This window comes from Mesoplodon bidens, assembly GCF_964165515.1.
Source record: "Mesoplodon bidens genome assembly, chromosome: 1".
NCBI classification, from domain to species: Eukaryota; Metazoa; Chordata; class Mammalia; order Artiodactyla; family Ziphiidae; genus Mesoplodon; species Mesoplodon bidens.
In genome coordinates this window covers 54,538,218-54,560,157 of record NC_138176.1, presented here as the reverse complement: position 1 = coordinate 54,560,157, position 21,940 = coordinate 54,538,218, and positions in this window count along the sequence as shown.

Genomic DNA, 21,940 nt, shown 5'->3' with positions numbered 1-21,940 from the left:
TGGTGGAAGTGGAAAGACAGTGGAAATGAAGACTTTCTGCAGAGGTAAGAAGTGCCCTGGGGGAAACGATGCTTTGAGAGAGCAGCCAAGGGAAGAGGTGGACAGTGAAGGAAAATGAAGCCCAAACCAATTCTTATTTACTCACTGTTTTGTTCAGCAAACATTTGCAATTTAAGCTGTTAAAGTTTGTTCCAGAGCCTCAGCGGCACAAAGGTAGAGCTCTGGCTGCAGAAGTGAAAGGCTATCTAGTTTTCAGATCATCATTAAAACCCGTTTACAAGGTGTGTGTATAGGGCCCCAGCTGTGCTGAGATAAGGGCTCCACAGAGGAAGTGAAATAGATATAGCTCCTGACTTCTAACCCTTGACCTCTAATAGCAGATTAGCAGAATCCATATCTCAGCTTCCCCACTTCCTAGCTGGGCGACCTTGAGCAAGTTACTTCATCTCTCTGGGCCTCAGTTTTCTCACCTGTAAAGGGGGATGATGGCCATAGTACCTATCTGGCACACAGCGAATACTTGTTTTCTGGGCATGAGTTGAATTCCATGGCCTATAGTCTAAACTGGCTCCTGAGAGCTATCTTCCCCTCACTAACCTACAGCAGGAACTTAAGACTTTTATAATACAGATTCAGCTCACTTCACTCTTACCACCGTAGCAGGAAATAAGGGGGAAGTATGTGCTGGTTTTCCCTAGAGCTGAGCAGAGTAGAAAGCTGAATTCTCTCTACCACATACATCCTGGACACATGAAGTCCAGATCTTGTGTCTCCCCATTCTGGGCTGGTGAGATGTGTGGAATCAATCCCTAGGCATACCTTGGTGGAAGGAAGATCCTTGGAAAAATGTGTCATTATCCCTCTTCTGGGGGACTCTGGGTGTCTACAGCCCCTCAAGCAAGCTGTGCCTCTGGTGTGCCCTCCTGCACTGGCAGAAGATGACCCCAAGTCCATGGGCTGTAGCCTCAGTTCACACCCTGCTGTGGGTGCTGGTCAACTGGGGCCCTGTGGGTGGGGCTGCCTTGGTGTTTGCTCTGGTTTCTGACTGAAAGATTCTCTGGGTCCAGGATGGAAATTTAGGTCATCTCTGAGGTGGACCCAGATTGTGGGCTTCACCTAGATTCAAGGACTCTATGGGTGAGAAGCAACTTGGCAGTGTGACTAGTCCAGTCTCCCACTAGGGCATCCTTGTGGGGAATGCTGGATTATGTCTCACCTTAATCTGATTGCTCAAGGGGCCCTGGTGTGGCCTGGCCTTTGCAGGTATAACTTCCTCTGCTTTGAACACCCTTCTGCCACCACTTTGAGTAATGCCAACTCCCTCTTCAAGTGTCAGCTTAGGTATTGCTTCCTCCAGGAAGTCCTCCATGATTTCTCCAAGATGGGAATTTGCCTCACCTTCTCTGTGTTTCCCACTACCCACAATTTCTTCTGTTAGACCACATGGCATTGTAATATACTTGCTTGAGTGATGGTCTGTGTCTCCTTCCAGATTGTAGCCCTGTAGGGCAAGGATTAGGTCTGTCTCTTTCACTCCTCTAGCCCTAGTGCCTAGGGTGGTGAGCTTATAGTAGGTACCCAGTGAATGTTTGTTGAATACATGAACCAAAGATGACCTAGGGCAGGGTGAGTCTCTGGGTCTGAGGCAATAGAGATGGTCTAGAACAGTGCAGAACTTTGGGGAGAAGAAAGACAAAGGCAGAGGACCCCTGGGCGCCCTGCTTCTGACCCCTCCACCTGGTGTTTGTTTGTAAGCAGACAGAAGTTCAAAAGCAATGGACTCTTGGGATAGTTTCTTATTTGGGTTTCCCAAGCCTTGGCCAATGTGGGTCAGTTCTATCAGGGTTTGAGTTGAGCATGTTTGGCTACAAGAAACAGGGATCCCCTGGAATGCTCCCCAGAAAAGAAAAAGAGCTGGGCTCAGACCTATCTGTGTAGTGATGATGTAAATAGAATCTCCTAGAAAGGTAAGAAGTGGGGCTACAGTGGGGTCCAGGGTCCCTGAGAATGGACCTGTCAGGTATCTGTATCCAAGATGGTGCCAGGCACCTCTGGCATCCAGAAATTCATGGATCTTCACTTTGGGATTGCACCATCAAATGTGATGGGGCTCTCCCTCTGTGTCTATTCCTCTCTGTCTCCTTGTGTCTGGTGGGGAAATGCTCTCCCAGGAGAGGTTGGCATTGGCCCAGATCATCATGTCGTGCCAGGCATAGACATAGGCTTAGTTCAGCTAACAGACTGACTGCTCTGGGGATGGGACCCATTCCCGGTCCAATGCGTTGTGGTTGGTGAGGGGGAATGCAGAAGGAAGCAGGCTCATAAGGCACAAAATGTGGTCCCCCATGCAAGTACGAGCTGCGGGTGTGTGGACCCGGGAAACATGCCTGGAACAGTCTGTTAGACCAAACTTCTACTCATCTCCCCACTCCAGGGGTCCTCTCAGAGGCTAAAGACACAACACGAATTTCACTGACAGAGTCCTCAGTCCCACATCATAAACATCAGAACATAATATTTATTGCCCTCCTACAGACTGGGTGTCAAGATGAAAAAGAGATAATAATTCTAAATCTTACGCAAGGGCTTTGGAGATCAATGAGGTAATTTATATGAAATAGTTTGGGCTCCCTGGGAAACAAAGTATGACATAAATTTAGCCTTTTTCACTGGATGGACCCCATGTCGATAACTCACCCCATTTAATGAAAAACTCATGGGGCGGTATAGACTGTGCAGTCAGCTGTCTGAGTTCAGAATGTAATATTTTGACCAAGCGCAGATTTGTTCTAACCACGAGGCAGATACCTGTCTCAAGTCTTTTTCATCACAGGACAGGTTAGAAATAAGTGGCAGGCACCTGTGTTTGGGATGTGTAATACAATGGCCTCTGGGAATGATGCCTGGGCATCACTCCATCAAATTCCAGCCATATTTTAGTGGCTTCTAACTCAACTCTAGACCCCAAGGTTCTGTTTTTCTCATGAATCCAAATAGCTAACTTAAGTTACTTGAAACTTATGAGAAAATGCTCCGTTGCCATCACTGTATGGTCCCAACGCTGTGCACGTGTCTTGTAAACTCTGCAGTTCTATATAAATAATAACTGCTGGATCTTAGGTCCATTTATGGAAAAGCGATAACCATTTATTGAACACCTCCTTTTTGCCAGGAACTAAAACTCTTCGAAAGAGGTGTTTATGCCCACGCTCTCTTACCAGCTTCTTTTGAACCCATTCTGATCAGGCTCCCTCATCACTCCAGTGAAAAGGCTCTTGTTGAGGCCATTGATGACTGATGTGTTCCGCCAGCCAATGGCCGATTCTTCTCCTTCATCTGACTCAACTTGTCAGTGGCATTTGATACCATTTATCCCTCCAAGCCCTTGCAATGCTTTCTCCACTTGGCTTCCAGAGCATCCTGTCTTCAGTCCACACTGTGTTGACCAGGGTTTGGCAAACTCCTGTAGGCCAAACTACAGGTTTGGTCTGTAGGCCAAATCCAGCCCTTTGTCTGTTTTGCAAATAAAGCTTTATGGGAGCACAGCCATGGTCATTCATTTACATATCGTCTATGGCTGCTTTCACGCTGTAGTGGCAGAGTTGAGAGGTGGCAACAGAGACCAGGTGGCCCACAAAGCCGAAACTATTTACTATGAGGCCCTTTATGGAGAAAACTTACCAACTGCTGGCATAGACTCCTTGGGGACCCTGATTCTCCTTCTACCACACCAGCCACTCCTAGTCTTCTTTGCTTCTTCTCTTCATCTCCTTGACCTCTAAGCCCTGGAGTCCTTGAACTCTTCTCTCCTCCATTTGTTCTTAGTCCCTGGTTGAGCATATCCAAACCCATGGCATTAAAAACTGCCCTGAACTCCAGGCACATATAGGCAACTGTTGACCCAGCATTCCCACTTGGTTGTCCAGTAGACTTCTCAAACTTCAATATGCCCCAGACAGAACTGATTTCTTCTCTGCAAACCTACCCCTCTTGGTTTTCCTCATTTCAGTAAGTTGCGACTCCGTGCTTCTAGGTGTTCAACCCAAGTGCCTGAAACAACCATCATCTCTTGCCTGGATTACTTCAGTAGCCTCTAACTGTCTCCCTTTTTGCTCTTACCCCCTACTGTCTCTTCTTCTTGCAGCAACGTGATCCTTTCTAAATATAAGCCAATCACATCCTTTTGTTGGCTTCCCAGCTCACCCACAGTAAACTCCAGATTGTCTTTCCTGCCTCCTCGCCTCAAACACCTTCTGACTTTACCTCCTTCTTCATCCCACCTGGGTCCATCTGCTCCAGCTATGTCGGTCTCCTGGTTACGTGAACACAAGCAGGCTCCTGCCCCAAGATCTCTGCTCTGTTGTTCCTTCTGCCAGGAACCCTCTTCCCCCAGATATCTGCATGATTCACTGCTCTTGTCTCATATCATGAGCCTTTCCTGACTGCCTTAAATCAAACAGCCTCCCTCTCACTCCTGCCCATCCTCCCTCATCACCATCTGATCTACTCTGCCTTTCTTGGTTTGTGTGTTTCGTGTTCATCTTGCCCCTCTTGGTTATAAGCTCCACGAAGGCAGACCTTTGTTTTGTTCATTCTGTATCCCCATTACCTAGAATAGGGCTTGACACATAATAGGTGCTCAATAAATATTTCAATGTCCTTATCTCTTACAACTCGATGAACCCTATTTTACAGCTCAGGACACTGAGCCTTGGAGAGATTAAGGCACTCACACAGGGCAATTAGGGTAACAGTAAGGCAGAGCTGGAATTTGTACCTGGTGCTATCTGACTGCCAATTCAGTGCTCATTCAGCAACTGTGTGTTGTTCTGTCTCTGAGAGCAGCTCTGAGGATTGTTTGTGAAAAGACAATTTTTCCTAGGATGTAAAGGATTCCTGGATCTACTGATGACTCACTGTGAGTCTATGTCTTTCTTACCATACTTATATTTTTGGTTCTGACCACCCTAGGGGTTTGAAGTATGTATGTGTATGTTCTATAAGTTGTCCTTAAAATAAAATTTCCCTTGGTTTATACCGTCGTTAAGCGTTTCCCCTCCCCATCAGCTTACACCATCCGTATGTTGGTTTGAGATCCAGTGATCTTGTGTGGATGACCAAATGCCTGGAATTTTAAGGTCTTTTGCCCTTTTGCCCCCCTCCAATGTACTCCACGAGGTCTAAACATATGCTTAACTGGAGCAGAAGGGTTTCTAGTTAGAGAAAGCTGGGGTAGATTTGAACACTTTTGTGTGTGGGGGGGGTGGTGGGGGTAGAAAGCAATATAACTTATTTTTAAACTTGAAACGAACTTCCTCTCTCCCTCCCTCCCTAACTCCCTCCTCCCTTCCTTCCTTCTTCCCATCTTCTAAACTCTGGTTTCCAGAACTGCAGGATCTTATATTTCAGCATGTTTCTGCCAGTTCCTACATGATAGTGTCAAAGTCCCCTTCTTCAATGTGTCCTGGGAGGAGGAGGCCTCTGGGCTCCTGGAAGGTGGGAGAGGGAGTCTAGTACCCAGGCTGTGGGCAGTCAGAAGAGGTTGGTTCCCATCTCCATTCCTGATTCCTGGGCCCTCTGCAGAAAGCTTGGCTGGGCTTCTTTTCATCCTTGCCACCTTCATCCGGGACAACTCCTTTCCCTGCCTTCTGGGCCACTTGAGTCTTCTGTCGCCATCTTGGATCAGGTTCACTGCCAATATCTTCTGCCCATAACACCTTCCCACCTCAAGAGCGCCCTCGCAGCACAAAGAACCCCCCTGGGGCACTGCCCGGGAAGGCACATTGCCCTCCCTACCCTCTTTCCACATACCAGTGGCCAGGGACAAATAGGCTGTCACAGTCAGACTTTGCTCTGAGAGTTTGACTTTAATCACAAGGGTCACATGCAAAAAGCAGGATGTCAGGGAGAGATTATACCCCAACCCTGACCCTGACTTGAAAGTTTCTGGTCTGCTCTCTCATCCCCGTTTGGTTGCTCCTAATTTCAGAGACAGGGTGGATGATTCAGGGCTCGTTGTTTATTATCCAATCCTCAGAATTTTCTAGATTCTTCTCTCCTTCTCTCTCTCTGTCCCCGGCAGCCTTTCTCCCTATGACCGTTTGACTAATATTGGGAGGCCGTGTGATGGAAGGCTCACAAGCCCACGCGGGGAGTCCTGCCCTGGCTGTGCCTCGTACCTGCTGTGTGACTTTGGAGAGAAGCTCTCCCAACACCAGTGTCCTAAGATGGAGATGGGGAATCATGGCACGCACTTCAGAGGGTTGTTGAGGATTAAATGAACAGTGATCACCTACTGCTTCGCCCAAGGCATTGTCATGGCTACTGAGGTGGTTCAAATTATTGCTGGTGAATTTGAATTTTCCTCCAGGAGATTAGTAGGTAGAGAGAAAAATAGTCTCTAAGCTTTAGAGGTCCCCCACGAGAATGGGCTTGAATATTGGAACCGAAGAAAACTGCTGCTTTTTGGGAAAATGCCTAAGCCCAGCCTATAGATATTGATTTACTCTGTATTATTATAAGGGGTTTAATGTATCATCATGGTTCACAATCACATGTCTTCTTTTTCCTCTTCACACCTGGGGACCAGAACCTGCAATTGTGTTTTGGTCAATGGCTCAGTCCTGACCCTCCCTGAACTGTCAGTTTGGAGATGTTCAAAAAGACTAGGAATCGTGGTCTTTTGGATACGACATTGGACACGTAGTCAATGCCATTCAACTGGGCTAAGCCTGGTGCATACTTGATCTCATTTGTTTTTCACTGCAAACCCATGAGGTGTTGCTGTGACGGTCACCATTTTACAAATGGCGACTTGAAGCTCAGAAAGGTGAAGTACCTTGTCCGAGTCCACACAGCTCTTAATGGGCCTGCACTGAGCGCCCAGATGGATCCAAAGCCAGAGCCCCGGCCCTTGCTCAATACTGCTTCCTGCTCAGTCTTCAAGAAGCCCCCTGCTTCGTACCTGCATTCAGTTGGGTCACATTCTATTTTCCTCGTAGATCCAGGACTTGTACAACAAGTTACCGAAGGAAGAGCATCCTTGCATTTTCTCTTTTTACAAAACACCTCCCAACAAAGTCCTGTCAGATCTTATATTCTTTACACTTTCTGTGGAATTGCCTTCTCCTCTGGCCCACGTTCACGTTCCTTATTCGGGCAGGGTCATGGTACCCTCCTGTGAGGAAGAGAGCCACAATTTGGGCCCCAGAAATCCCGCTGTTCTCACCCAGACTTTGAGAATCTCCTCAGGTTCACATCTCTCTCCATTTATCACCCCTCTGTCCCCCCGCCCAATCCAAAATCACTTCATGAAAATGTGTAGGTGTGGCGCGTGGGGTGCGGTGGCCGTGCATCTAGAAGGGCCAGGAGAGAACTACGAGGTTGACGCCTCCATTTTACAGATGAAGAAAAGGCCATCGTGGTGTCACGGGGTAGAGGGGGTTCAACCTGAAAAACGGGAGGGGAAAAAAGAGGGACAATCACACATGGGAGAAGACGATTTTGAGGCAGAATGCAAACCCAGCAACACAGCTCACGGAAGACTCGTGGGACCTGAGATCACGCCAGCAGAGTTTTGCAGAGGGAGGTGGGCCTGGTGCCTGGGCATGAAAGGTCTCACGGCTCTGGGGCCAGGGTTCTAAGAGATGGGGGTGAGCCTGGGTCTGGGGCAGGAGATACGGAGAGAAGGTCAGAGGAACTAACCCATCTTGCCCCCATCCTGCGCAGGGCTGGAGCACAGGGATCTCCCTTTTGAAGCATCAGAATCCCCTGGGGTGCTTGTTTTTTTTTTTTTTTTTTTTTTTTTGCGGTACGCGGGCCTCTCACTGTTATGGCCTCTCCCGTTGAGGAGCACAGGCTCCGGACGCGCAGGCTCAGCGGCCATGGCTCACGGGCCTAGCCGCTCCGCGGCATGTGGGACCCTCCCAGACCGGGGCACGAACCCGTGTCCCCTGCATCGGCAGGCGGACTCTCAACCACTGTGCCACCAGGGAAGCCCTGGGGTGCTTGTTAAACTCAGATTCCAGGCCTCTTCTCTCAAGATTGGGATTCAGTACTTTGGCGGCCAAGACATCTGCATTTTAATGAAGGCCCCTGGGGGTTCTGAAACAGAGATTCCCAGAAAGCATTTGGAGAGACACTGACATCACTGGGCACAGCTTAGAAAAACTTTAAACCTGTTCCTGGCTACCCGGGCCTCTTGACACTGGGCAGGTCATCAGCTTCCACTGGTCACTGCTGGGCCTTCTTGCTCCCACTGTTTGGGGGGTAGACGAGCTCATCCCTGGAGTTGGCCACTTGCCTGGATGGTAGAGTAACGGTGGACAATGACACAGTGTGGAGAAAGGCCGAGCTGGGGGACCATATCTACCTGAGAAACACCTCCTCCTTCCTGTCTAGGGGGCAGCAGGGGGAAGCCCTAGGCTTGGAGGGCCTGGCTGGAGGCTCCAGCTCTGATTCTTCCACTTACCTCCCTAAGCCTTAATGTCCTGATCTGTAAAATGGGTCAATGATATTTTTAGTTTAGTGGGTGGTTGAGAAGATGCCATGGAGAAATGTATGTGGAAGTATCAGGCACTGCACCTGGCAAGTTTGACAAGGAGAAATGGTGGCCTCCAGTAATAATAGCAGATAGATCAGAGCCCTCACCTTGTACCAACTGCCACCCCCGGTGCTTTACACGTACAAACACATTTAATCTTCACAGCAACCCTGTGAGGCAGCTACTATTATCATCTGTGTTTTACTGTTCAGGAAGTAGCACAGAGACATGAGCAGTTTGCCCAAGATCACACAGCTGCGACCTAGGCCATCTGTCCCTAACATTTGTGTTCCTTAACTGTATGCTATTCTGACACTGGGGAGATCCCTTTTCATTTACTTTTCTCTCCTGCCCCTAAAATGTGTTTTGGGGGCTTCCCTGGTGGTGCAGTGGTTGAGAGTCCACCTGCCGATGCAGGGGACGCAGGTTTGTGCCCCGGTCCAGGGGGTCCTGCATGCCGTGGGGCAACTGGGCCCGTGAGCCATGGCTGCTGAGCCTGCGCGTCCGGAGCCTGCGTGTCCAGAGCCTGTGCTCCACAACGGGAGAGACCACAGCAGTGAGGGGCCTGCGTACTGCAAAAAAAAAAAAAAAAAAAAAAAAGTGTTTTTGAAGTATTTGTAAGCCATTGACGCTTCATTTCAAGTGAAATCTGTAAGGAAATCTGATGTAAAAATAGGTACCCTAGGAGCAGTTTTGGTTGAAAGGGGATGCTGACAGCCACACTCTGGTCCCCTTCCCCCAGCAGTGGAATCTGGATCCCAGAGGGGCTCCACAGGGCACTGGCCGAAAAACAGAACAGCAACATCACCCGAGGGATAACTACTTGAGCTTCGGCTTAAGGAGTTCTTGGAATTTGTGCTAGAACCTGTGATTTCTTCCTGACCTCAAGGCTGGGACCTTATCTGTCCACCCTGGCAATGAATACACACACACACACAATCGTACACACATTCACACATACACACACAGTACTCTTGCCCCCATACAAATACACACTCTCACATGCACATTCACACATGCTGTCACACACAGACTTACACAAGAGCCTAATCTCTGCTTTCCCCCTCATGTCGCCCCATTTCCTGTATCGCACTGGATTCCAGCTGAGTGAGGGGAGGGAGAAGCCCCAGCCTCCTTAGTCCACACCTGCCCCTGCCCCCCCCACCTCCAGCAAACTCAGAACTGGCCCCTGAGCCAGACTGGTCAGCATCCTGTCCCATCACAAGCCTTTTCATCTCAGGAACTCTGTATACAAGTAGTCTCATTGACGCCCATTTTACAGATGGGGAAGCTCTCATCATCGTAATGACCTCTCAGGGAGAGTGGCCTTTCATCTGTGGATCACAAAGGACTCTTTCTGCACACTAATTAGAAGTCCCAGAGGAAGATTCGCCACTGTTCCTGCCACTCTGTAGTCCTGGAAAGAGGAGGCAGAGGAGGAGCCTGGGGATTAGGCTATAGAAACGCGGAGCCCGTTTCCCAATCGAGGAAGCCGGCTGGCTGGCCAAGGGGGACAGAGTGTGCAGATCAGTAACTGGACCGTGAAACACCCGGGGAAGGGCTGTAGGGATGCAGAAGCCTCGGACTATTACTTGTAATAGTAATAATCACAAGAGCGACTGTGAGTGGGTGTTTCCTATGTGAGCAGCACAGTGGTGGACAAACGTTACAAATCACAGGATTGTTTTTCCCCGGGGTAGGGGCAGGGGGCCATATTTAAGCATTTTCCAGTACACCAGCGCTTGGAAGACACTGGAAGTTTCTCAGCCAGTGAAGTATAATGCTTCAGGATGACGGATCTTAAAGGGGTGCATGAGACGGATTGAGCAGGGCATGCTAGAAAAGGCTCAGGGGCCATTGTCCAAGTGCTGGCTCAGGCCTGGGGTGACCCGGGTGTGATCTATTTTAGGACTTGGCATTGGAACAAAAGGTGGTTGTAGAGCTATCATAAAGCAACACAGCAAATGTATGCTGGGAGCACGGACAAGAAAGCAGCTGTTTGCCTTCACAGTTTTGAGCCAGGTTTTCCAGGGGTCTGGAAAACAGGTGCATCTGACCATACCTCGGGAGATCTTCAAAAATGCTTATGCTCAGGGCCTACCCCAGATTCTGATTCAGTAGGCCTGAAGTGGGGTCAGATGTGCCCCAGACGTGATCCCAGAGAACAGCCAGAGCTCAGAATCACTGTTCTAAACCCTCGTTGCTCAAGGTGTGGTCCACGCGCCACAGCCTGGCACCAGTTGGAAACTTGCTAGATATCAGGTTCTCGGGCTCGGGCCCCTCAAGGTTCACTGAATCCAGATTTGTATCCTAAGTGTTTCTCAAACTTTAATCTACCTGCGTATTACCTGGGGATCTTGTTAAAATGCAGTTTCTGATTCTCGTTTAGTTCTTTTGAATGTTAACCCTGAGATCTGTTCCTGAGCCCAGAAGGTTGTCAGCATGATGACAACTGAATTTTCTAGAGACTTGGAACTCATCAGGCACTTTCAGTGAATTCTTACATTTTGCCCAACTCTTATCTTCATGCTGCCCTTTTGCAAAGCAGGCAGATGAGTCACCATTAGCTCTGCTTTAGCGGTTCCATTTTACAAACTGGAGGCTGATATTCGGAGCCGTAAAAGCACCTCTTGCTCAAGACCTTACAGCTAGTATGTGGTCAAGTTGGGAGTTGCAATTCCATTTCTTTTGGTGACAGATACCAGGCTCCATTGATTAGGGCCCCTGGCCTCCTTGCTCCTTTGCTAGTTGAATGGCAGATTATCACACTCTGCAAAGGCAGATGATTAGCATGTGACTCATGCAAGGGGAGGAGAGGTTGTAGGTCAGTGTTTCTCAACCTTAGCTACACAGTGGCATCTTCTGGCGGGGTGGGGGGGGGGCGGGGACCTTAAAAAATACCCAAGCCTGTATCCCAGCCCCAGCGATTCTGATTTAACTGATCTGGGTGTGGCCTGTGCTTTGAGATGTTTTTAAAGCCACCCCTGTGAGTCTCACATGCAGCTGAGATTGGGAACCTCTTTCTGTTTCCCACACAACATGACCCAGTCCTGTACCCTCAAAGGAGACAGCTTCTGACTGTTCAAACCCCTCCTCCCAGGCCTGGAATCCACACATTTTCCCTGGGCAGCCTAGTGGCAGAGGGGGCCTGCTGAGAAAACATGCCCATTCTGAATCCCAACCCCCAACCTCATTTAAGTTGCCAGAGTTAGCAAATGGAAATACAGGATGCCCAGGTAATGTGAATTTCAGGTAAACTATGAGTCACTTTTTTAGCATAAGTATGTCCCAGGCAGTATGTGGGAAATACTTATACTACAGATTTATTCATTGTTACCTGAAATTCACACTTAACTGCATGCTCTGTATTTTATCTGGCCATCCAGATTCTCTTTCCCAGCAACCAGGCCTTCTAAAAGGAGGGTATCTGAGGTGAAGCTGTCTGGGCCTGGATTGGGGCATCCAGTTTTGTCAGATGAGGCTACTGAGAAGGATTGGTTTTCAGGTTCCTTTATTAAAACTGCCCCAGATGGACAGACACAACACCCTCCTTGTCTTTTTGGCTGCGGAGTCGGCTTTCCATGAATGTGCCCCACTTGAATGAGTAAACTGGCTTCTCCTCTCCCTGGCACCAGGCCACGTACGCCAGTGACGCAGCCCAGCTAGAAGCTGGGAGCTCAGAATTTGGACATGGAAAGATATTTCTCCCCCCTGGAACCAAGTAACACAAACCAAACAGCTATATATAAACTTTGGTAGAAATGTCATAGATGGCACGTTCTAAGAAAGTTGGTTGTAGGTGATCCTAACTTACATATGCAGCTGGTACTCACAGCCTACAACAAATGCTGTCTAATAAAAATGCCAAGTGAGGTCAGGGTGATGGGAATCTAAACTGCAAGGGTATAAATTAGTATCAGTTGCCTGCTTATTCATTAACTCATTCAAAAACTATGTCTTGGGGCTTCCCTGGTGGAGCAGTGGCTAAGAATCCGCCTGCCAAGGCAGGGGACACGGGTTAGAGTCCTGGTCAGGGAAGATCCCACATGCCGCAGAGCAACTAAGCCCGTGGGCCACAGCTACTGAGCCTGCACTCCAGAGCCCACGAGCCACAACTACTGAGCCCATGTGCCACAACTACTGAAGCCCATGCGCCTAGAGCCCATGCTCCGCAACAAGAAAAGCCACCGCAATGAGAAGCCCGCGCACCGCAACGAAGAGTAGCCCCCACTCACCACAACTGGAGAAAGCCCATGAGCAGCAACGAAGACCCAATGCAGCCAAAAATAAATTTAAAAATTAAAAAAAAAAAAGTATGTCTTGTCCATCTATGATGTGCCAGGCATTGGACAAAGATGCATCCTGCACTCAAGTTGCTCCCATTCTGCTGGGGGAGACAGATAGGTGGAGACAATTACAATTCAATGAGATGATGCTTTGACGAGGACCCTTGGAGGGAATTTGCCCAGAGGTGGGGGCAGGAAAGGGTCTCTAGAGGAAAACCTGAAACACAGATGTGAATTAGTGGGATGAAGAAGGTGGAAAGAACAGAAAGTACTCCAGGCAGAGGAAATAGCATATACCAAAGCAGGGAGAAGGGAGAGAACATGGCACATTGTGGGGTGTAGCTGGAGGAGATGAGATTGGGGAGCCGAGCAGAGGCCAAAGAGGGCATTAGTAAGCCTGGAGTTTGGAGCAAAAAGAAAGTAATGGAAGGATATTTAAGCAGGAGAAGGATATGACCAAATTTGCCCTGGCAATAGTATGGTGGTTGGATTGAAAGGGGCAAGCCTGGAATAGAATCCAAGCTGAAGGCTGGTATAGGCATCCATGGGAGAGATGATGGTGGACTTGCTTAGGGTGGAGGTAAAAAGGGGTGGAGAGAAGTGCATATGCTATAGAAGCTTCATGGAGGGAGTGCCTCCAGGAGTTGGAGATTCCATAGGATATGAGGGGCAATGGGAAGGGCAGTGTCTAGTATGGCTCCTGGGATAGGAGATGCATCTGGAAGTGTACTTGATGGTGTAAACCCAACCTGGCACTTGAGCTCCAGACCTGAAGACTCAAATGACCTTTTTTTTGGCCACGCCACACAGCATGCGGGATTTTAGTTCCCTGACCAGGGATGGAACCCGTGCCCCCTGCAGTGGAAGCATGGAGTCTTAACCACTGGACCGCCAGGGAAGTCCCTCAACTGATATCTTGACCATCTTTATAGGTGACTAACAGGCTCTTCTAACTGCATGTGGCTGTAAGGGAGGAAAAAACTGTCTTCTACCCTTTTAGGTTCAGTACCTAGAGTCCTGCAAATTAAACTGACACAAGACAGATTAACAGGAGAAATGGCATAAAAATGTTATTGGTTGTTAATATTTTAATTTTTATATGTGCACAAGGGTCTCACAGAAAAGGAAGACAGTTAGCCCTGAGAGTTTGTATACCAGTTTAACAAAGAAAAAAATAATTGTGCAGAAGTGATAAGATGAAGGAAAATGGTTGAGGCTTCTAGAGGTGGTAACTTGTGTGAAGGGATACTTATGGGTGAAACTAATGGAAGATAAGTGTTCTTCCAGTAAGGTTTGTTAATGCAGATTCAAGTTCTACTATCTCTAGCAATGAGTCATCTCCTCTTCCTAGTACAGAAGAAGGGAGTGGAGACATCTTCACAAAGGGAAATTTATGCCCTGCCTTTTTAGACAGAAAGGAGGAAGATACAGAGATTTTCTTGCATCTGCTGATTCTCAGTTGCCTTCAGCTCAGAATAATCCTTACGACAAAATGGTATATTTTGGGGTGGCATATTCTCATCCCCTTCATGACCAACATAAGAAGTTTTGGCCTCATCCTCCTACCTCTCCTCTGGATCTCCCTCGTCTGTCCTTCTTTCTTTCCTTCTTTTCTTTCCTTTAATCCCAATTCTGCACTCATCTATTTCACCTCAGGTGGGTCACACGACCTCCTGGACCTTAGTTTCAGTAAAACAGAGGCACCAGTGAATTTTCTGTAACTCATCTTCAAGGTCTCTTCTTGTTCTAAAACGTGAAGACTTGGGCCTTCGAGGAAGCAGAACACAGCATTTATAAGGGTGGGATTTCAAGTCTGACCAGCAGGGGTTTATCCTGGCTCTCCCATTGCTAGCTCTTTAATCGAGGGCCAGTCATGTCAACTCTCCAAACCTTGGTTCCCGACATATAGGTATAGAGTGGGAATAATAATAATATGTACCTCATACAGTTTTTGTAAGGCGTGTAAGAGTTAATCTACTTAGCATAGTGTCTAGCACATACTAGGCTCCCAATATATGTTAGCTATTCAAACATATGATATATTAATAATTGCCATTATTATTATCTATGCACTAGCAAATGTGAACAGGGAAGTGAGAATAACAATAAAAATTTATTGAGCACCTACATAACGTCAGGAATGTTTCTACATTTCACAGTATAGTTGTACAATTCATTCTGTACAACTCCTTGAGATGAACACAATAATTATCTACATTTTATGTCAAAGAAGCTGAAGCACAGTGGAATCAAGTAACTTGCCCAAGGTCACATCACTAAGAAGTAGCAGAACCTGGCTTTCAAAACCAGGAAGTCTGGCTTTGAGGACCGCACCTGTATTCAGTATGTGGTACATGGACAAGTCATAATACACTCAGCATCTTACAGTATGTGGTACATGGACAAGTCATAATACACTCAGCATCTTACACCCTCTCTCTTTTTATTCTTTTGCAAAACTTCAAGCATTTCCTCAACCAGGAAAAAAAAAATCTGACCTTCATTTAGCTTAGGTTATTTTCTCCACCAAGAGCTCCAAATAACCTAGGTCTGTGTTACTGCAATTGTGTTCCATGGTCCACTACATCTGTAACAATAACATGTTAATAGAAGTTATGCCTCGAAGGATTCCATGGCCAAACGAGTTTGGGAAATGCTAGACTAAGCAAAGTTTATTTGCTGAGTAAACTGCAGAACTTCTCAGGGACTTTAAAATGATAGTGTACACTGTGAACCCCTGGGTGGGAAATATAAAGCAGTGTTTCTCAGACACATTTAATTATGGAACCTTCCCTTTTCTTTTCACAGAACATCCCAAAGGACTTGTATTCCATGGAACACACGTTGGGAAATACTGACCTAGGTGCTAATGGTGAAATAGGATACCAGAGAGCTGGAAAGACTCAAGAGGAACAGGGCAATTAAAATCTCTAGTTGGGGGCTTCCCTGGTGGTGCAGTGGTTGGGGGTCCGCCTGCCGATGCGGGGGACGCGGGTTCGTGTCCCGGTCCGGGAGGATCCCACATGCCGCGGAGCGGCTGGGCCCGTGAGCCATGGCCGCTGGGCCTGCGCGTCCTGAGCCTATGCTCCGCAGCGGGAGAGGCCACAGTAGTGAGAGGCCCCGCGTCCCGCAAAAAAAAAAAAAAAAAACCTCTAGTTGGCAGTAAAGGCCAGTTTGAATACCAATTCATAGAGATCGGAAACCCTGTGTAACTTAGAGGTCACAGACAAGGACAAACTGGAACAAAGATTGTATTTGACCTTCACTATTAAAAAAAAAAAAGGTGGGGGGAATTTTACATATATATCCAGTATCAGAGCATTTGATACCACTGGGTTCACATTCCTACCTAACAATAATTGGCTGCCCTACTTTCATTAGGCAAACATTCTCCAGTTTGGCACAGTTCTCACCACTCCCTATTATATTATAATTAGCTCACTCCCATCATTTATGTGACATGGAAGTGTTTGAGTTTGTGACCCCTGGCCCCACTGCATCTTGTAAACCTCACAGAAGCTGGAATAGTGGTTTATACTTTATAACTACAACTGAGGCATTTATTTTTATAACTAGTTCTTTTTTTTTTTTTTTGCCTTTTCAAATAATCGTGTGTATTCTTCTCTGATGCTACATTGAAATTTTTTTTTTTACATCTTTATTGGAGTATAATGGCTTTACAATGGTGTGTCAGTTTCTGCTTTATAACAAAGTGAATCAGTTATACATATACCTATGTTCCCATATCTCTTCCCTCTTCAGTCTCCCTCCCTCCCACCCTCCCTATCCCACCCCTCTAGGTGGTCACAAAGCACCGAGCTGATCGCCCTGTGCTATGCGGCTGCTTCCCACTAGCTATCTATTTTACATTAGGTAGTGTATATATTTCCATGCCACTCTCTCACTTTGTCCCAGCTTACCCTTCCCCCTCCCCATATCCTCAAGTCCATTCTCTAGTAGGTCTGTGTCTTTATTCCTGTCTTACCCCTAGGTTCTTCATGACCTTTTTTTTTTCTTAAATTCCATATATATGTGTTAGCATACGGTATTTGTCTTTCTCTTTCTGACTTACTTCACTCTGTATGACAGACTCTTAACTAGTTCTTTTTTCTCATTGTAAATGTACTCCTGCTGATTGCAAAAACTTGGAAATAGAGAAAAATATGAAAAATAAAACAATGGCATACATAATAATGACAATTCAGAGATGGCTATTGCTAATCTTCTGGTATATTCCTTCTCATATTTTTGTTTGCACCTACGTATCTAAGTTTTCATCATATTTTGGATCATTCTGTATATGTGATTTTGTATCTTCCTTTATTCAAAGAACATTCTATTAGTTACTAAGCATGGTTTATTCTGCTAAATTGTAATAGGTGAGTTTCTAAGAAAACTCACTTAAAAAAAATCACTTACAATGAAACCAGAGAGGTTAGGGGCTAGAAAGCTTTAAACTCGCAATAAAAAAGGTATTTTTCCTGCAAGAATGTCTATCTTAGAGTTGTTTTTTATAGTCATAAAAGCACAGCTCTAAAAGTTAAACATTGTTGAACAAATCCAACATTACATAGTTCAAAAGTGACTCTAATAAAAAAGAAACTAATGCCAAAGTGCATGTGAAGGGCTTGAATGTTATTTCACTAAATGTGAGAATGGAAAAAGCAACTTTTCAAAATTCACATATGATAATTTTATATAATATACAAACATGTAGCTTTATGTAGCTGATATAATAAATTGAAGGTATGAATACACATTTGAATATTCCTCCACCTTCCTAAAAGTTTATATCCTCGAATTGCTCAAAACCCCTTTTCAATAGAAAAATCAGAGATACTCTTACATACATATATATATTTTTAACAAGCATTTTAAATTTTTATTTATTTATTTATTTGGCTGCATTGGGTCTTAGTTGTGGCACGCAGGATCTTCATTGCGCCATGCAGGCTTCTCTCTAGCTGTGTGTTGCAGGCTTCACCCTAGGGCTCCAGGGTGCACGGGCTCAGTAGTTGTGGCGCTCTGGCTTAATTGCCCTCTGGCATGTGGGATCTTAGTTCCCCGACCAGGGATTGAACCCACATCCCCTGCACTGGAAGGCGAATTCTTTACCACTGGACTACCAGGGAAGTCCCAGAGATACACTTATATTGAGGGCATAAATAGTAGTAGTTGTATTTGGCACTTTAGAATTCTAGCATCCTGTAAGTGAGAGGGCTTAGTGGTCATCACCATGTAATTGTGCCCTTGAAGTAGGAGTAGCAGTAGGAGTCCCCTCTACAAGAATCAGTGGCTATCCATTCTCAACATGATCGGCTCCTGTGATGGGAAACCTCTACCTCAGAGGTGCGATTCAGAGCTTCTTACTAGACAGTTCGTCCTCACATCGACGCCATGAATCCTCCCCTGACTTCTGCCCAGTCGCCCAATACTGCTCTTCAATTTGAAGTCTAATTCTTTTCCCTATGACAGCTTCTTAAGTATTTTGAGAAATCTATTATTTTGCCAAGCAATCTTTTCTAAGCTAAGCATCTTTTAAACTTTTATTTAATTTTTTATTGAGATATAGTTGATTTACAATATCGTGTTAGTTTCACATGTACAACAAAGTGATTCAGATATATATATATATTTCAGATTATTTTCCATTATGGGTTATTATATGATATTGAATGTTTTTCCCTGTGCTATACAGTAAATCCTTGTTGTTTACCTATTTTAAGTATAGTAGTTTGTATCTGTTAATCCCATACTCCTAATTTTGACCCCGCCTTTCTCCTTTGGTATCCATAAGTTTGTTTTCTATGTCTGTGAGTCTGCTTCTGTTTTGTATATAGATTCATCTGTATTATTTTTTGATTCCACATATAAGTGATATTATACAATATTTGTCTTTCTCTGCCTGACTTACTTCACTTAGTATGGTAATCTCTAGGTCTACCCATGTTGCTGCAAATGGCAATATTTCATCCTTTTTTGTGGCTGAGTAATATATATATATGTACATACTACATCTTCTTAAGCCAGTCATCTGTTGATGGGCACTTGGGTTGTTTCCATGTCTTGGCTATTGTAGATAGTGCTTCTATGAACATTGGGGTGCATATATCTTTTCAAATTAGAGTTTTCATCTTTTCTGGACATATGCCCAGGAGTGGGATTGCTGGACCATATGGTTAAGGTAAGCATTTTAATTTTTTTCAAGTTTCTAATATATCATAGTTTTGAGACATTTCTAGAAGCCCAGAATGATTTTAGAATTACATAAAATTTTTAAAGGTGTTAAATTAAGGGAATTCCCTGGTGGTCCAGTGGTAAGGACTCCACGCCCTCACTGCCGAGGGCCCAGGTTCAATCCCTGGCCAGGGAACTAAGATCCCACAAGCCATGCAGTGCGGCCCCCCACCCTCCGAAAAAAAAAAAAGGAGTTAAATGAAGATAAATTTGGATCAGAACAAGAAAAAGGCAGGGAAAGGGAATCTGGTCCGTAGTAGGCATCATTCATGTCATCTCAATTAATCCTCACAGTTGCCTAATGAGACAGTGTTGGTCAAGGCTTACTATCCTGTAAGTGACAGAAAGTCCAACTCAAACTGGTTTAAGTAAAACAAATAAACAGATTAATAAGAAACTAAAAATCCCAAGAGTTGACTTTGGCCTTCAGTATAACTTGATCTAGGCACTCAAATAATGCCACTAGGACTTGGGTTTTTTTCTACCTCTAAACAATGCAGTCTGCTGTATGGCCTTCATTCTTGTAGAAAGTTTGAAGACTCCCTGCAACTCCAGGCTCCCAAGTTCAAGTTTAGCAGGAAAGAGCCCCAGCAGTGCCAGCAAAAGTATCATTGCATCTCATTGACACTGACTGCATCATGTGCCTGCCTCTGAACAAATGGCGAGGACCAGGGTCATGGGTGATCTTGTTACCCAGGCCTGAGACCCACATCCACCTCTGAAGCAAAGGGTGGAGGTACCACCCAGAATGTATGGACTATGAGTGGGGAAGGGGTTGTTCCCCAGAAGGAAATCTGGGTGCTGTTACCCAAAGAAGTGGGAATGGGCTACCAAGTCAACCACGTCGACTTAGTATTATTTTAATATCCCATTTAGAGACAAGGTGACCAAAGCTCAGAGACAGAAAGCTGTTTGTCCAAGGTCATACATAGAAAGTAAAAGGAAGGGGTGTGCTCCACTGCAAAGCCCTGCTCTTTTCCCCTCTCCCCACAATGCTATGCAGGGGAAGTTCTGTTGACCAGAACTGAATCATAGCAAATGTATCTCCACTTTTTATGATTCAGTAACTTTGGGTGACAGAGTAATTAACTAATTTTAAGCCCTGGGGATAAATGCTCCTGAATCCTTTCATCTTGATTTCCTGGCAAAAGTGTTGGAATTTCTCCATGATTGGTCAGTGAACTCATCAACATCTTCCCAGAACCCGGGGGACATGGCTTCGGGGACTTCATTAGCCAGTTACCCACTTCATCTTGATTTTCATTTCCTGGTAGCAAGTCTGGTTCTGTCTGTCATGAGGCCTTGGCTATCATGGACAGCCTCTGTGGTATGTCTTGGGGACAGCAGAGTGGAACCCCATGATGATCATACTCCAGAGATTTGCTCAGCCAAGGCACTTTTTAAAGATGTAAATGCAAATGTCTTGGTCATCGTGAGCACTAGTCCTTATTATCACTAGAGCATTATGCACTTTTCTCTAGCCTTTCTGTTCTGAAGACATTTGAAATGCCTTAGAAAGTTAAACTATGTCCCTTATCAATAGCAGACTAAACTGTGATAAAATCATGCATGAAATACATTCATGTATGGAATACCATCCAGCCATTAAAAAAATAAAATGAGGGGCTTCCCTGGTGGCGCAGTGGTTGAGAGTCCGCCTGCCAATGCAGGGGACACAGGTTCGTGCCCCAGTCTGGGAAGATCCCACATGCCACGGAGCGGCTGAGCCCATGAACCATGGCCGCTGAGCCTGCATGTCCGGAGCCTGTGCTCCGCAACGGGAGAGGCCACAGCAGTGAGAGACCCGCGTATCACAAAAAAAAAAAAAAAAAGAGGCAACCAAATATCAGTACTGGCAAATCTCAAAAACTTAATGTTGAACAACAAAAAGTGCTGTGGAAGGACACATGCAAAATCATGCTATATTTGGTGCAGGACTACATAAGAAGGAAAACTATAAACACATATATAGGCATTTCATGATGGTAGGTCCTTGGGGTAGGAGAAGGGGCTTCAAATGGTAAAAAAGAAACAGGATATCATCATTTTTATTTGTAATTTTTTTCTTAATCTAGGTGGTGGATACAGAGATATTTGTCATATTTTTCTCTATACTTTTTTAATTAAAAATATACAATATTTGATAGTGAGACATGTTAACCCTCAGTCATGGTCAAGTTTCCACCTCTCTGATGCTGTATTGGTCAGGATTCAATGGTGGAGACATAATTCACTCTAGCTCCCCAGTGAGTTTAGGCTGAAGGAGATTTAATAGTGTTTACAGAATTACTCAGGAGGCTGGAGGGACCACGCTGAGCTTTTAGGAATAGCTTTGAGAGCCATCCTGCAGTACGGAGTGGGCACCAAGGGCAGTACTGTCTTTTATAATCGGGACACTACCAGTTGGATTGGAAAGAACACTGGACATTCCAGACTCTGCAGCAATGGCACTTGGCAGCAGAAACAGTGGAAGCAGCAGAAGTGTGGCTTTCCCATCACTGCTTCTGTTACCTAAAGCTCAGCTTCTCTATTACACCGGTGCAGAATCAAATCCCCAAGACAGTCTTGGGTGAAGTAGAAAAGGATAGCTTTATTGCTTTGTCAGGCAAAGCAGAACACACCAGGCTTCTGCCTCGAAAAACTGTGTCCCAACCCGAGAGGATTTGATGAAGGGTTTTATAACAGTGGTTCAAAGGTGGGGTTTCTGACAAGATTAGGCTGTGAGCAGGGCTTGCACTCCCTAACCTCATCTCAGGTGGTCCTCTCTTAATCTCGCCTCAGGTGGTTTACTGGCTGCTCCTCCCTTGATTAGCAACTGTTCAAATCCGCCCTTTGGAACTCAGGGAAGGTCGTGGAGGCTGGAGTCTTGCCTCTA